This window comes from Ictidomys tridecemlineatus, chromosome 12, assembly GCF_052094955.1.
Source record: "Ictidomys tridecemlineatus isolate mIctTri1 chromosome 12, mIctTri1.hap1, whole genome shotgun sequence".
NCBI lineage: Eukaryota > Metazoa > Chordata > Mammalia > Rodentia > Sciuridae > Ictidomys > Ictidomys tridecemlineatus.
Window position 1 is genome coordinate 106,075,676 of NC_135488.1, and position 14,762 is coordinate 106,090,437.

The 14,762-nt window shown below is 53.3% G+C and overlaps 2 long non-coding RNA genes across 8 annotated transcripts in view; both read right to left on the minus strand.

Annotated features, from left to right (window-relative positions):
* LOC144369440 (uncharacterized) overlaps positions 1-6,377 on the minus strand; it is a 53,431-nt gene extending 47,054 nt beyond the window's left edge. For 3 of the 7 annotated variants that reach the window (XR_013429199.1, XR_013429202.1, XR_013429200.1), the window contains exon 1: positions 1,451-1,612. This is a non-coding gene — a long non-coding RNA (uncharacterized LOC144369440). The other 4 variants (XR_013429204.1, XR_013429203.1, XR_013429201.1 and 1 more) reach the window with 4 other exon arrangements.
* Positions 6,378-8,343: 1,966 nt separating this feature from the next.
* On the minus strand, positions 8,344-11,430 carry LOC144369441 (uncharacterized). Its single transcript, XR_013429206.1, has 2 exons — positions 11,307-11,430; positions 8,344-10,297 (listed from the first exon to the last, which is right to left on the minus strand). It is a non-coding gene; the product is annotated as an uncharacterized LOC144369441 (long non-coding RNA).
* Between the last annotated feature and the right edge of the window lie 3,332 nt (positions 11,431-14,762).

The following is a 14,762-nucleotide window of genomic DNA, read 5'->3' on the forward strand; positions in this document are numbered from 1 at the left end:
CCTGACATGCTTGCTGCCTGCCACACCTGCTGCCAGGCCCCCACACACCCTGGCTCCTCTTTCCTGCTGGCCTCCCTCCTACCGCCTGCATCTCCCCACTCACCCGTGTCTAGTTCTAGGTCAGGGCTCCTCCATCAGCCCATTAACACTGTGGGCCTGTCTCTGTTGGGCATATGCAAATGCCGCGTTGCCAAGCAGCCTGGGCTGGTCATGGGTGAGCCCGGGCCTTCTCTGCTAAGGGTTGAGCCGAGCGCGTGTTTGCTGCCTGCTCAGTGAGGGAGAGCCTCCGTGTGCTCCAGGGACTGCTCCATCCTGCGGTCTGCAGGCAATGCTCTTCCCCCACTGGGAGTGGCCATTGGGTAGCCCCTTCAGGCTCTTGTCAGTCACCGAGGGGCCAGGCCAGGTCCCTGATCCACTCCATATTCCTCACTGAGGCCTGTCCTAATCAGACCCTGGGGTGGACATTGGGGCCATAGAGGTAGGGAGACCCAGCCAGCCCTGGGGCTGCTTGCTGGCTGTCTATTGACACAGACAGGGTAACCAAGGGTCACATAGTTCTGGCCATCTTTCCAGAGCCTCTGAGGCCTCAACTCAGAGAAATCCCCGGCAACTTCTATTGTGGGGAACAATACCCACCCCTTGTCCTTCTAGAGCTTTGTCCTGACACAGGTGACTCCGTGGTTCAGAGCATTAGCTTTGGAACCAAACACACCTACCCCAGAAACCCACCTCTACCACTTATTTGCTGTGTTACATGGAACAAGTACCTTACTGTCTCTGATACTCATTTGCAAACTGGAGATAATTATTTCCTTTGGGTAGAATTAAAGTGGGCTTGGTTTATAGAACATGCATACTTCTTCCTCTTTCCTTTACCCCCTCCCCCCCACACAAAAAATAAACTTTTATAACTTACCATGGTTCCAGACATCTTATCAGAATATTCAAAGCCTATTTCTATCTGAACCCAAGTTCGATTTCCCAGGACAGTGAAAAACTCACCCCAATTTTCCTAGGACTTTCCTGGTTTTCACACTGAAGCGCCCGTGTCCTGGGAAGCCTTATAGAGCTTCCTATTACTCAGCCTCCTCACCTATACATTCCTACCGTGAAACACCCAGACTTTTCACACGCCCCACATGCCCATTCCTCCTGACCTCTGACCTTCACACGTGCTGGTCCCTCCTCCGTTTTCAACTATGGAGCATTCATATCCCATTCCTCTGTGAGGGCTTCCTGGCCCCAGCAGGAGTCAGACCTCCACCCTCCGCCTCTTTAAGGTTCCCCTGCGGCCCCAATACAGGCCCAGTCACTCCATCTCTTCCCCAAATAATGAGCAACACAGAGAGAGCAGACTCAGCCGGCACTGCCTGCTGCACACCATAGGTGCTCAACAAGTGCTACGCTCCCATCCCAACCTCCTCCAGCTGCCTTCTCTGGTCCCACTTACCTTGTGCCTTTGCTCCACAGGACTTAGCAAGAGAACCCTCCCCTGGTGGCTCAGATTGAGCCACAGCCAGGATAGTCCTCCGCCTTGGCCAGGGGACTGGACTCTCCAGTGGACTCCTGCCCTGTCCTGAAAATACCCCGAGGGCAGGAGCCTTAGACTGGGGCTCACCTGCTTCCAATAACCGTCCTGCAGTCTGTCCCTGCCTACCCTTTCCTTGGGAGGCACTGCGCATGCCCCTGGTGAGCACGGGCTACAGATGGACGCTGCTGCAGTGGGTGCCAGGGACATCTTTCTGAAGCAGGCAGTTTGGAGCAGCTGGTGGAAATCTGACCGTTGTACTCAAATCACAGAGTGGCCAGCCAAAGGCCACGGCTGGGCCCGCAGCACATTCCTAGATCAACAGCAGGGCTTTGGGGAGATAGTGTGTGTGAAGGGAGGGCAGGAGCAACAGATGTGCCAAGAGGACACTCCTGTCCCAGGCAGGGACAGCTGCAGCCTCACATCCTGGCAGGACAGGGCGGGTAGGTGATGCCAGGCAGGCTGGCGCTGCAGGGAACTTGGCAGCAGTGACGCGCCCCACCCTGGGGCAGGAGGACAATATGGGGCAGGGCAGGGTGGCCCAGCCCAGAGACCCCTGCTTCCCTGGGGGAGCCAGCCCTCACTGTCCGCCTCTGTGTCTGGGAGGCAGACAATGGAGGCCTCTGGCAGCCACAGAGGACGGGGCGTGGTAACTGGGGCGTGGACATCCCTCTCTGGTGAAGCTGAATTGGAAGGAACAGGGCTGGCGTGAGGCTGAGATGCCCCGAGTGTGTGGAAGGGCTCGGTAACAGTCACAGGGGCCAGGACACAGAGCTGGAGGCTGGCAGCAAGGCTGCACCACAGCAGTTACTGCTTAGTTTCAATTCTGCGCCGCTCTCTGATCTGTGTACTTCCCTTGCATGATTTGTTCAACAAACATTTATCGTAGGCCAAGTATGCACCGGGGATGGAGCAATGAACAATGTAAACATGGCCCTCGATCCTCTCATTTATTTCTCTCCTGCCTCTGTCACAGGGGGCCAGCCTTGCTATCCCCCTCTTACAAATGAAGAGATTAAAACTCGGACATGGGGGATGGGGAAGAACTCACAGCTGCGTGGCATGGAGATTTCCCGACGATTGACAGTCCTCCAGGGCCCATCAACCTCTCTCCCACCTCCCAAGGCTCCTGGGGCCCTCCTCTGCAAACAGGAGCCCTGTGGGTGATTGCTGCCTGCAGTTTCTGGGAAGACATGAATTGCAGCAAGCCCTGGACAGGGCACACCAGCCAGGACACCGCCCTCCTGGATGTCTCCTGCCCTCCCGGCCCAGGAGTGCTTTGAGAACACTGTTGTGCGTTTCATTTGGGTGTGGGGAGCTGGAGAAGCTGCGTCAAGCTTTTTCCTAGGGCATGTGTTGCAGGAGGAAGGCTTCAGTTATAGGTGAGAAATGACGTTGCCATTAGCTCAGCCTCCCAGAGGAAGGCAGCAGTGGGGACAGAGACTGGGGACCTGCTCCCAGCCAAGTGTTCTCTCTAAGCCACCAGGCACCCCGCTAGCATGTCCCAGTCCTTCTCTGCCCTTCTCCTGTGTCTGCCCCTTCAGGATTCCGAAGCCTCAGATGTTTGCTCTCACCTGTCTGGCAAGGGTTGGTGGCGTCACCTTTCTTTATTCTGGAGAGGTAGTGTTGTAGGGACAAAGAGGCAAGGCACCGAAGACAGCAGGAAACAGTTTTATCTGGCTGCAGCCAGGTGCAGAGGGCACAGCTTTTGCTGTAATTAATCAATCCCCTGGACCCCGAGTTCAGGGAGTTTCAGAGTTTTATACCCAGCGTGTAAGGGGAGGGGCTCAGAAGTTCACAGTCTGCAGAAGTTCACATCAAAGTAGCTTTTTCTTTCACTGTTCTGGGCAAGTGAACCCTTCAAGGACCACACCTGAGAAGGGGAGAGCTGTTTTTCCCCTTTCTTTCCTCCCCCCCTGACAGCTGTTACCATGGAGCCCATTTGTAACTTATCTTAAAAACGTAGACATCTCTGTGAAGCCCAGCTCAGGGCCAGAGGCCTTGTTTGCACATTTCTACAAAGTACTATACTGGATACATGTTTATGAGAAACTGGTGAGGGGGTGTCCAGAACCTGGAGTGCTGGTATCTTCCCAGCCAGTGGCCAAGTAAAACGGGGCGACACAAAAATAGGAAGTTTATCTACATTGACCTCTTTTGCAGAGACTCTTTTGGTGACAGTCCTCAAATCAGCCATGGTGAAGATTTTTGGAGAAGCCTAGTTCAGCAGGACAGAGGGAGGCCTTCTTACCAAGGAAGGACGACCTGGGATAGGCACCACGGGGGCAGATCCTGGGCTCTGGCTTTTCTTGGCCCCCAGATCCCCCAGGTGGGTGCCAGCCACTCCCCAGGTTGGGCCTCGCCACAGCCCACTGCCGAGGCTGACCGCCACCTCCTCAGCAGCCCCAGAGAAAGGGCACATGCCTCTCCCTGTCCCCCACTCAGAAATAAAAGGAAAACTCTCCGTTGGTCTCTGTCCTGAAAACAGTTCTATTTTCTGCTCTTTTCCTGTCCAGAACACGGAGCGACATACAATGTGGACGGGGGTGGGGGTGGCCACGTGGACCCCTCACCAGGGAGATAAGAAATAATTCATTGCTCCAAGACTCTGAGGGACTGTCCCGGAGCCCCTCGGAGACGCCCCGACAGCTCCCGTGCCTATTGTTGGCGCCATGTCACAGGAACTGTGTCCTCTCTGTCCTCAGTGCCCCGCAGATGCTGGCCGGGGGGAGGCCGGTGACTGTCCAGGAGTGGGGCTGACCAGGATTTCCACAGCACAGCTGGCTGCTGACCTGCCTCAGAGGTCTCCCCCAAACCCAGGGTCTGGCTGCCCCTGGGAGCCGAATGGCCTCCAGCAGAGCTGGGCCTGGGTCAGGTCCAGAAACTGCTGTTGTTTTTTTTTTTTTCTGGCAACTGCTGTTCTGCCTCCCACACTCCACCCTCAAGGAGAGTTTGCTAGTGCCACATACTTTATCAAGTCTTCTCTCTACTAAAAGCCCTTGATATAAAGTTAAGGCTCCTTGAGATAGCTAAAGTGGCCCTTCAGGATCTGGCCTGTTCAGCTTCCGAGGGCAACTCCCAGTGCTGGTGGCCAGGGCTTGGTACCAGCGTTTGGCACCACAGTGCCTTTGCACTGACTGTTCTTCTGCAGTACCACTCCTATCTTGTACGTTTGTCTTCTCCCAAGAGCTGTCCCGGGGCCTGGCTGCTCTAGAGACCTTTTCCAGGAGCTCCGTGGTGCTGTCGTGAAACAGTGGCAACACTGAAAACCACTCTGCTTTCTACCAAGGCTTTGCAGACAAGCATCCTGCTCATGACAGCTGCAAGTATCCTTGCTCTTTGGCCAGAGGGCTTCTCTGAGGACATGTTTGATGCACTCAGAATCCCCAGCACCTAGTTGGCCACCTAGTACCAAGTAGGTACTCCATACATGTTTGTTGATTGAAAAATGACACACAAGGCCTGAATACCTAAAATTTGCCACTTCCCTTCTTCGCTGTCAACAGCTAAGTCAGGAGCAGGATGGATTCTGCTTCTGAAGAAGCCCTGGAATATCATTGGCTGGAAGGAGACAGGAAACTACGCTCAGGACTCGCTAATGGATAATAGTGCACGTGGCTGCTAGGAACACTGCAGTGAGCCACTTGGGGACAATCAAGTGAAAAGCACCCAGGTTCCCTGGTCTCGTCTCCATGTCGCTTGAGGAGGCTGAGCCGCCCCCTGGAAGGCTTTCACTTTGCAAAGTGGAGGGTGTAGTTCAGGCTGGAGTTAGAGTGCTCCACCCCACCCCCACAGAGTCCTCAGACTGCCTGCCCGGGACACCCCATATCCCGCCTGACCCCAGCCAATTCCATCAGGTCATCGGGGCCCAACTCCCAGGCCTCCTCCTCCAAGAAAGCCTTCCCTGATGCCTGGAAGAAATGCCACGTCTCCCTCCTTGCTCCTCTGCCAAGTGTGGGTGTCTCAGGCCTCCACCAGACCTCCGGCTGCAGGAGGCCAGAGCTGTCTCCTTCACCTCCCCACGCACAGGATTACCCCGCCAGAGAGGGTGGGATCCATCGGGGATCTGCTTTGGGTTTGGAGGTTTAGACAGATCACAGTGCAGGGGGCCAGCAGGAAGGGGAGGGACCCCCCAAGGGGAACACAGTGACTTGATTTGAGGCCTGGTTCCAAGTGACGGCTCCATGGAAAGAAGAAGCCAGTCTATCTGCACATACCTTCCGCAGGGGGCATCACAGGCACTGCTTTTCCAAACACATTCTACAATCCCATGAAACATGGAGACGCTCAGTCAAGTCAGGCTTAAATTTGCCTTCAGAGTGGAACCTCTGAGCACACATGCTGACATGCAGCGTGACCCTCTAGGAGAGAGAGTGGATAGAGTATGGAGCGTTTCTCAGACTTATCTGACTACAGAACCCCTGGTTCAAACAATTCCTTATTTCATGGAACACACTTTGGAAGAATATCACCAAATCTGGATGATTTTTAATGGTCTTCTCCTTTTGTAGCGGAAAAGATAAGATCCAGACACGCACCTCGGCAGAACCCAGGCAGCACCCCTACTCACCTTGACCTCAGAATTATTACCCGAGTGAGACTGGGTCCTGAGAATTCAGCTCCAGCAGATGAAGGCTTTGTGTGGCTTTGGGAAGGTCTCAGTTCAACCTGCCCAGCCCGTGAGTCTCCCAGGAAAGGACAGGGTCACAATCGAGTCCTAGACTCAGTGCAGTGCTGGTTTAGAGGGCTTAGGGGGTTGGCATGAAGTGCACTGGTCCTGGTTTGTAGAATGGTGGCAGGAAGCACAGTGATCCTCAGCCATGGCCTTAGCCATCCCAGGAGAGCAAGGAGGGGCCACGGCTTCCTGAACGTCTCCTCTCCAGGGAGCTTGAGAGTCTGGGTGAGGACAAACTGTCCTTTAATAATGGATCAGGCATTTGTTTTCACAGGGTCCTGACCCTGCTCAGTTTTCTGCTGGCCCCTGGTGTCACCTTCTGCACCCAGAGCCTGGGAGAAGGAGAAGCCTGCACCCACCCAGAAAAGTCTCCAAGGTTTGTTCTAGGAAGCTACCCAGGAATCACGTGGGGCTCCCCTCTGGGAGCATGAGCAGGCCGGATGCCACCGCAGAAGGTGGCAGAGCCCATGGTGACACCGATGCCATGGAACCCTGGGTAATAAGAGACTAGTGGGCAACACAGAAAAGGCAGCCCCCTTGCAGGGAGCCTGAGCCATGGTCAAATACACAGGGGCTTGCTCATCCCTTCTAGCAGAGGGAGCAGGGGTAGATACCAAACCCTCCAGTGCCCCAGTTTCCCCATGGGTACAGTGTGGATGACAATCATGGTACCTCTGCATGGGGTTGTTAGGAAGATTCCATCTGTTCATTGCTCAGAACATGTCTCTCATGGGGTAAACGCCCCACAGGGGGGCCTAGAGCAAAGGCACAATATGGAAACTGAGGGCAGATTTGGAGCAGGTCCTTCTGCCCCCTAGCTGAGCAGCCTGGCTGAGCATCCTCCTCGTTCCCCATAGCGCACTTTCCTTAGCTAGGAAATGGGATGATAAGGTACCCACAGAGTTCTTGTTAGGCTTAAAGTGCTTACCATGCCTGCTACAAGATCAATGTGAAAGCACATTAACCCTTTTTCCAGGGATTGAACTCGGGAACACTTGACCACTGAGCCACATCCCCAGCCCTATTTTGTATTTTATTTAGACACAGGGTCTCACCGAGTTGCTTAGCGCCTCACTTTTGCTCAGGCTGGCTTTGAACTCACGATCCTCCTGCCTCAGCCTCCCGAGCCTGAGAGGTCCATGGAAAGTACCTGGTGAAAGCATGTCAACGCTTAATATTTTATCAGTGACACAGAAAATGGGGGCATGACTTAATATGAAGCAAAAATAAATAAAATGAATAAAAGAAAGAAAATGAGAAGACAAAATGGCCCGAGCTTTGTTTCCTAGGTCACGTGAGCCAATTCCAGAAACCTGAGGCTGCACTGAGGCTGGGTAGGGGGCAGGTGTGCAAAGTCACCTCTACCCCTGAGCCACCATCCTAGGAAAAGTCTCATGTCCCCAACACTCTTTGTATTAAAGGTGTCCCCCCTCTTCATCCTGAGCCTCACCACCTGCCCAGGCCTACTCCCCTCTGGAATCTTCAGACCAAACCCAGGGGCCTGAACTTTTGTCCTGAAGTCCCTTTGTCATGTTCCATGGGGGTGCCTGGGGTTCTGACACCAATCTTGGGCTTTGGCCTCAATATCTCAGAGTTCTCCATTCTCTCAGGTTGGATGAGTCCCAGCCAATCACTTCTCACCTTCTAGGAGTGGCCTTTGCTGGGGACCAGAAGTCAGGTTTCAAGTCTCTTTTTTTATTGGGTCTTTTTTTCTGTAAAGTTTTCAAAACACTCCTCCCTTTAAGATCTCTTACTTTCTCTGTCCCCAGCTTGATGTGCAGTCTCGAAGGAACCCTGTGCTTCTTGAATGAGGATTTGACATTTAGCAGAGGTTTTTCTGAGCATATTTACTATTATCCTTCAAAGAGACCACATGAAACAGGCCAGGGACTTGTTCCCAATCAGCAGACAGGCTGAATCACCACAAGATGCCGACACGGTTCAAATGTGTTGAGCAACACACACACACACACACACACACACACACACACACACACATGCATCAGTCAGGCTACACTATCCCTGGTAGCAGAGGAGGAAGAGAAATTATTAAAGTAACAGCTAAGTTTTAGGAAAATTTTTCCAAGCTCCAGAGATTGTTTTCAATTATTTTATAAACATATCTCATATGATTCTCAAAGCAATTGTAGGAGTAGTTATTATTGTTGTTGTTGTTATTATTATTTTAACAAATGAGGAAACCAGACTTGGGAAGGTTAGGTGACTGCCAAGGTCACGCAGCAAGCAGGAACAGAGTTGGGTTTCTCTGGCTCTGAAGACCAGACATCATTCTGCCTTGTCATGAAACAAACTTCACATGAAACCTCTAAGCTTTGTTTAGCGATATCCTGAGTGTCTAGGCAATGGGCGTGGGTGACATGGTCATCCTATGTGAGTGGCCCATGTTTCTTTCAGGAAAGAAGAATGGATCCCGGAGCCAGACAGATCTGGATTCAAACTCCGTTCTGTCCTTACTCACTGCAACGGGGCTCTTGGCCGTAACTTGCCATCTCAGCCAGAATTTGGGTATTCAAACAGCCTAGCCTTCAGATGAGCTGGTGACAGAGCCTGGTCGTGCCCTGCGGAGAGTTTCCTGCCTCTGGCTGCCCTGATTCCTCCAAAAAGAGCCCTGTGTTGCCAGAACCAGGTGATAAACACACAGAGCTGGGAACTTTGAACTGACATGTCAGTCATGGGTTACTGACAGCAGCCCAGGCCTGCTAGGTCAGAACATGGATCTCCCTGAGGACAGTGCCCTGCGTGTGACCTGGTGCTGGCGAACACAGCCCCTGGGAGCCACTCCTGCTGTGTCCTCAGCCTGGACCCTGTTCTGTCCTCAGCCTGGGATGCCCTGAAGTCTCAGGGAAGCAGCATCCCAGAGCTGGTGCCTCAGACCCATCCCGGGTCACACAGTGAGGCTGACAGGACAGCAGGGAAACAGAAGGCTTCCATATCTGAAGGGCCGCTGGCCTCCTGTCCTATATGGGGAACATTTGCTTCATCCTGTGGAAAGCCCCCAAGTAGACAGCTAACAATTGATTCCAGCTGGACCCGTGCTGCTGACTTTGGCCGTGTTTCCGATGCTCTCTGTTCCCCTGATCCACCCCCTGGCCACTTCCCAGTCTGAAAGTGACCCCCTGGGCCTTCTGGGGATGCAATTGTCCTCCTGGCAATTGGAGCCAGGGCTGCTCCTTCCTGGTGGAGTCCTCTTCTGAGCCCTCCCACCTCCACTAGCTTTCCAGGCCCAGCAGGGGGCCTCTCTGGGGACTTGTTTAAACAAAAAAAAACCAATGGCCTCAGATAAAGAACTGCTGGCCTCCTCCCTGGAAGGCTAAAATTACCAGAAACTGAATAGGGCAGTTGCTGACCTCAGCTCTCCCTGGCCATATGAATCCTGGAAGCCGGGGACAGCTCCTGCTCCGGACCCAACCCAGAAGCAGAGCAGGACACAGGACCTGTACAGCTGCAGTGTCGGTAGCCAAGTCCCAGTATTAGGCGTCTGCTGAAGTTCCTGGCCCCAGAGTCTCTGAGCTTCGCGAGCTTGCCCATGACAAGGCAGTCTCCTTCCCGCAGAGCTGTGTCACCCACTTCTGGCTTCACACCACATACACAGAGCTTCAGGGACCAGGGCTGGGAGCCCAGAACACCTACATCCTACCTTGGCACCACCACTGCCATTGCCACAGCCACACCCCCACGAGAACCCTCCTGGAGCTGCGCAGTAGGTCCCCGCTCTTCCACAGCTGGCCCCAGAGCTGTCTCCACGCTTGCCTCCTCCTCACCCCTCAAACGTCTGCTGTTTTCATTTGGTACTGAGGTGTCCTAGTTCCTGTCTTATTCCACGCACCCAGAATGCTTTGATGAGGGAATGTCATAGATCCCTTTGTAACCCTCCCAGAGAGATGTGCCCAGGAGTCGGGGCCCCACAGGAAATATCCATGATGTGCTGATGGAGAGCCTGGCAGTCCCCTCCCTGTTTGTCCCTCCAGTGAATACTCAAGGAAAGCACTGGTAACACCAGGCTGGAGCGCAAGGATGTCTTGCAGGGTACAAAGCCCCTCTCAGCATCATCCCACAGAGGCTTCTCAAGGTTCCTGTAGGGCAAGAAGGGTGGCAGTTAAGCCCAATGGACTCAAGGAACAGCCCAGGTGGAGAAAGTGGCTGGCTTCTCTTACTTGGACTCAGGACTGAGTCTAACCACCTGACCTGCAGCCGAAGCCCTTAGCCGCAGCTCTCCTGGTCAGGCTGCCTTGCTTACCAGAAGTCAGGCCAGGGATGGGAGTAGGGTGGGGGAGGACTCGGTGGCCCCAAGTCAGGTGCAGCACATCCTCATGGCATTGGAGGGAACTTCTGACTTCGGCTGAGGCAGATCCTCCTCCATCCCACCCTACCCCACCTCCAGTCTAGGAATTGCTCTGTCCTTGCAGAGTGGCTTCTCAAAAGAGGTAGCTCTGAGCCATTTGGAGGTTCTAATCAGGGCTAGTGCCAATGGGTATGGTCTAGCCTGGAGGACCTAAGTCCCTTCCACTGCTGTTTGCATTTCTGTTTATTATGGTCATGTCCCAGTAGCAAAATCCATCAGATACATGGCATGATGCATTAGTGTCTGAGAGATGCTATGACAGACAGGACCACCATTCAGCCTACAAGAGCCAGGTTGAAATCCCATCTTAACTTACTTACCAATTGGCCTTGGGCAAATTTACGAATATCCCAAAATCTCATTTCTTTATCCTTAAACTGGGAAGAACAATGTCTACTTCTAGGGTTGTTAGGGGAGTTGAATGACATGGCTGTTTGGCATGTGGCTCATGCTCACCCAATGGCATCAATGACAATGTTGATAAGGATGATGATGAAGAAATGACCCCCAACCCGAACCCTAACCCTAACCCTAACCCTAACCCTAACCCTAACCCTAACCCTAACCCTAACCCTAACCCTAAACCCTAACCCTAATCCTTTACAACTCCGCTGGACCCCTGCCCCTCCACAGGCTCCCTGTCCCTCAGAGTCTTGAATGCGTTGTGGGGTTCTCAGTGCACCAAGCCTGTCGGCTCCAGTGCATCTTTGTATGGCAGCACTCTTAACCAGAACACTCACCTCTGGTCTGTCTGAAAAACTTCTTTTCATCTTCAAACATCCAACTCAAACTTTGGTTCTCTGATCATGAAAGGATACTCAATAGACAATGGATAGAATGGAGTGATCCTCTTGGAGCTATTTATCTCTTACTCTATAAAATCAGAGGAAAATAACTGAACCTAAGTGTGTTTAATTTTCCAAGTCCAAGGTAAGTGTTTCAAACCCACACCTTTCCTAGGTATACTCCAAAGCATATTAGATCATTGGGGAAATATATGCAGGGCACAGAACTAGAGTGTCTTTACATAAAAAAAAAAGACCAAAATATAAAAATTATTGAGACTTTTGATGAAACTACCCTTGCTTACACTGTTCACAGACCCACCACCATGTGGGAGTCTACAGGGGGAAGCCAAATGTCCCTCCAGGTTCTGGGACCATTCTAGAATCCACCGGTCAGTATATGCTAAGAAGACGACTGATTTCTAGAGTCCCCTGCATGGTGTTGGCCTTATCAAGTGGGATAAGGACCTAGAAGCTGGAGAGGGGGTTATTGATGGTAGAGGGCCTCCTGAAGAAGACAGAGGGGGCTTCTAGTTTCCTTCCCTCCAAACAGCTGCCCTTGGGCCCACCCCACTGCTCCCACCAGGCAGCCAAGAGCTGCCGTTGGCTTCCTTCTCTGGATCTCAGAGCCAAGGGAGAGTGGCTCAGGCTGCAGCTGAAGGGGAGACCAGGGCCGTTGTCATGAAGGACAGAAGGGATTCTGTTTTTAAAAGGATGAAACCCCACTTCTGAAACAAGCCACCGTGGGAAAGATGTGAAAGGTGACACTTTTCTTTTCACTTCTTCTTCTCCTTCTGGAATTACAGAGTTAAGTCTGGACAGTGAAGGAGGTAAATATCTAACAAAGCTGTAGAGCATTCCTTCCCACTTTCCAACGTATTCATTTATTCATTTCTAAGAAGCCTGCAGAGCCAAGGTTAGTGCTAGGGATCTGAGTGTGGAAGACCCAGAAGGAAGCCTCAGGTCAATGTCACCTGGACACCCTAGTCCTGCTAGTGGTACCTGCAGTAACGGTGGGGTGCCCCGTGGAGGTCCCTAGCAGGCACCTTGACTTGACCCAGTGAGGGGCAGGCATGAACAGGGGCAGGCCTACCCAGGAGAGGATGACCACTGCCATTTGCTCACTCCAGGATGCATCTCTAAGAAGCCTGGGCAGCTGCAGGGACCATTCCGCTGGGCGAGAGAAGACAGAGTGGCCTCCTCCCCAGCTGTGTGTGGAGCTCTTTGATATTTCCCTAAATAGGATCCGATTGAACATTTTGAAAGGTTCCACCTTATGTAAGGGCTACCTTCTGAAATAGAAGTTCTGCTTCATATTATTTCCAGCTTACAAAGAGTGAGCCCCAGATTCTTCCAAGAACTCCTTGTCCAAGGCAGATGGGGGGGAAGGTTGGGAAGGCAGAGGCCCAGAGGAATTGAGGTTATGGGTCATTTAGAATCACAGACTCCCCAGAGTGGAAGGACCCACACAGTCATTTCCCACAGTCCTCTGCTCCAGGCAGGAGCATCTTTGGAACAGGAGAAAGTTCTGAGGACCTGGGGCGACACTGGTCTCTTTGCCTATAACCAAGCAGCCCAGACTCTCCGGCTGCGCTGGGATGAGGGTGGACGGACTCTTGCTCTCAACATCTCTGCCTGTGTTGGGCTCAGGTCTGCCTATCTCAATATTGCCACCTTCTCTTTCCTTGCAGGGACAAGCTGGCACTCTACCCTGTCCTGTCCCCGAATGCCAGGCAGATGGCAGGTGCTAAATTGGTACTTGCAGGATTGAGTCAGCCAGGCCCCCCCAGACCTGCCAGTTCAAGGCGTGTCCTCAGCGTGTCCCAGCTCGCTGCCAAGGCTTCCTCAGAGTCCCCGCGTCTGCTGAGCACCTCTCACTGCTCCACAGCCTCGTCCCACCACCAAGCTTCCAGGACCTTTGCCACCAGCAGGACACAAAAGAAGCTCCAGGGTCCCCCAGGCCTGGGAGATTTCAAGAAGGGGAGGCCTCATTAGGTCCCCATGGAAAACCGTGGCTTCTCACCTCTCATGGGGTCCAGGCGGAAGAGACAGGACGACTGCACCTACTTGCTCTTCCACCCAAACCAGTCCGTGGACAGGACCAAGAGGTGGCCAGGTAATGGCACAGCCAAGACATGTGCCCTTCCCTGTCCTCCCCCACTGTCAGTTGGCCTGTGGGGAGGGGGCTCCGCCATCCTCCTTGAGCTTGCCATCACAAAAGGCGTGCTCTCAAGGCACTTGGGACTCGTGGCATGGCCATGTGTCACATGACCTGCGGGGACAACAGAGAGCACCTCGGCCTCTAGAACCATGAGCCTCCCCAAAGGAACCTTTCCTCCACACTGAGTCAGGGTGGGGCCCCTGCCCCTGCCTCCCCACCTGAGAGTCCTTCAGGGAAACATTAGGATTTGTCCCCCGGGGGGCACCTTGCCCAACAGGAAACGGAAGGGGAAGGGACAAAAGCAGCTTCTTATTGGACCCAAACCCCAGCCCCTGAATAAGAGTCCCACGTTTCCCTGCCTCGGTTTCTCTGTATGCAACAGGGGAGCGCCGAGAAGCTTCCAGGATGGCTAAGGCCGACGTGGCTCATGCTGTCCTCTGTCCCTAGGAAGAGGTCACTGGGCCATCTAGGGGAAGGTCTGTGCACTTAATTCCTCCCTTCCTAGTGGGAGACACACCTTATCAGGGTTTTCTGTACCCTCAGACTTCTCTTTAAGAACACTCTGCCACTGCTATAAGACAGATTCGGACCGTCATTCCTCACCAGAATGTGTGCCCAAGGATGCCCATATTCAGAGGAGTGAGAATGCCTGGTTGCGTAATAGGTGCTCAATAAATATTTGCTGAACAAATGGATGGATGGATGGATGGACGGATGGACGGATGGATGGAGACTCACTGATAGAAGAAGCACCGTCCTTAGTAGGTTGGGGCCGACTGGTCACACACAAAAGCAGAGTACTCACCCCAACCTTGTTAGATTGCCTCCTCAAGGTATAGCCATGCAGAGAGTCCACCATGGAGCACTAGAACCAAGAACCAATGAGAAGGGCCAAAGGAACCATCCATGGCTCCCTGGAAGCACAGAGGAAGGTGCCAAGGAGAAGTGGAAAGGGACAGGACCCAGAGAATGGGCAGGTGCACTCAGGCAAGTGCAGGTGCCAGGATGCATCCATGTCCTGTGATTTCCACGACGATTTTGGTGTCATCAAGGTGGGTTCCTCCTGGAGGACCTGAGGAAGAACCGGCTCCAGCCCCTGAGCTTCTGGCAGCGGCTGGAAAGTCTTGGCTGGTTTCCATGCTGCCCAACATCAGCTCGTGACATGCCAAATGAGATGTACCATCCTGTGAGCAGATCCTCCTCTCGGGCAAACACCCTTGCGGGTAGGCGGGCATGACAGGGGTGAGCCC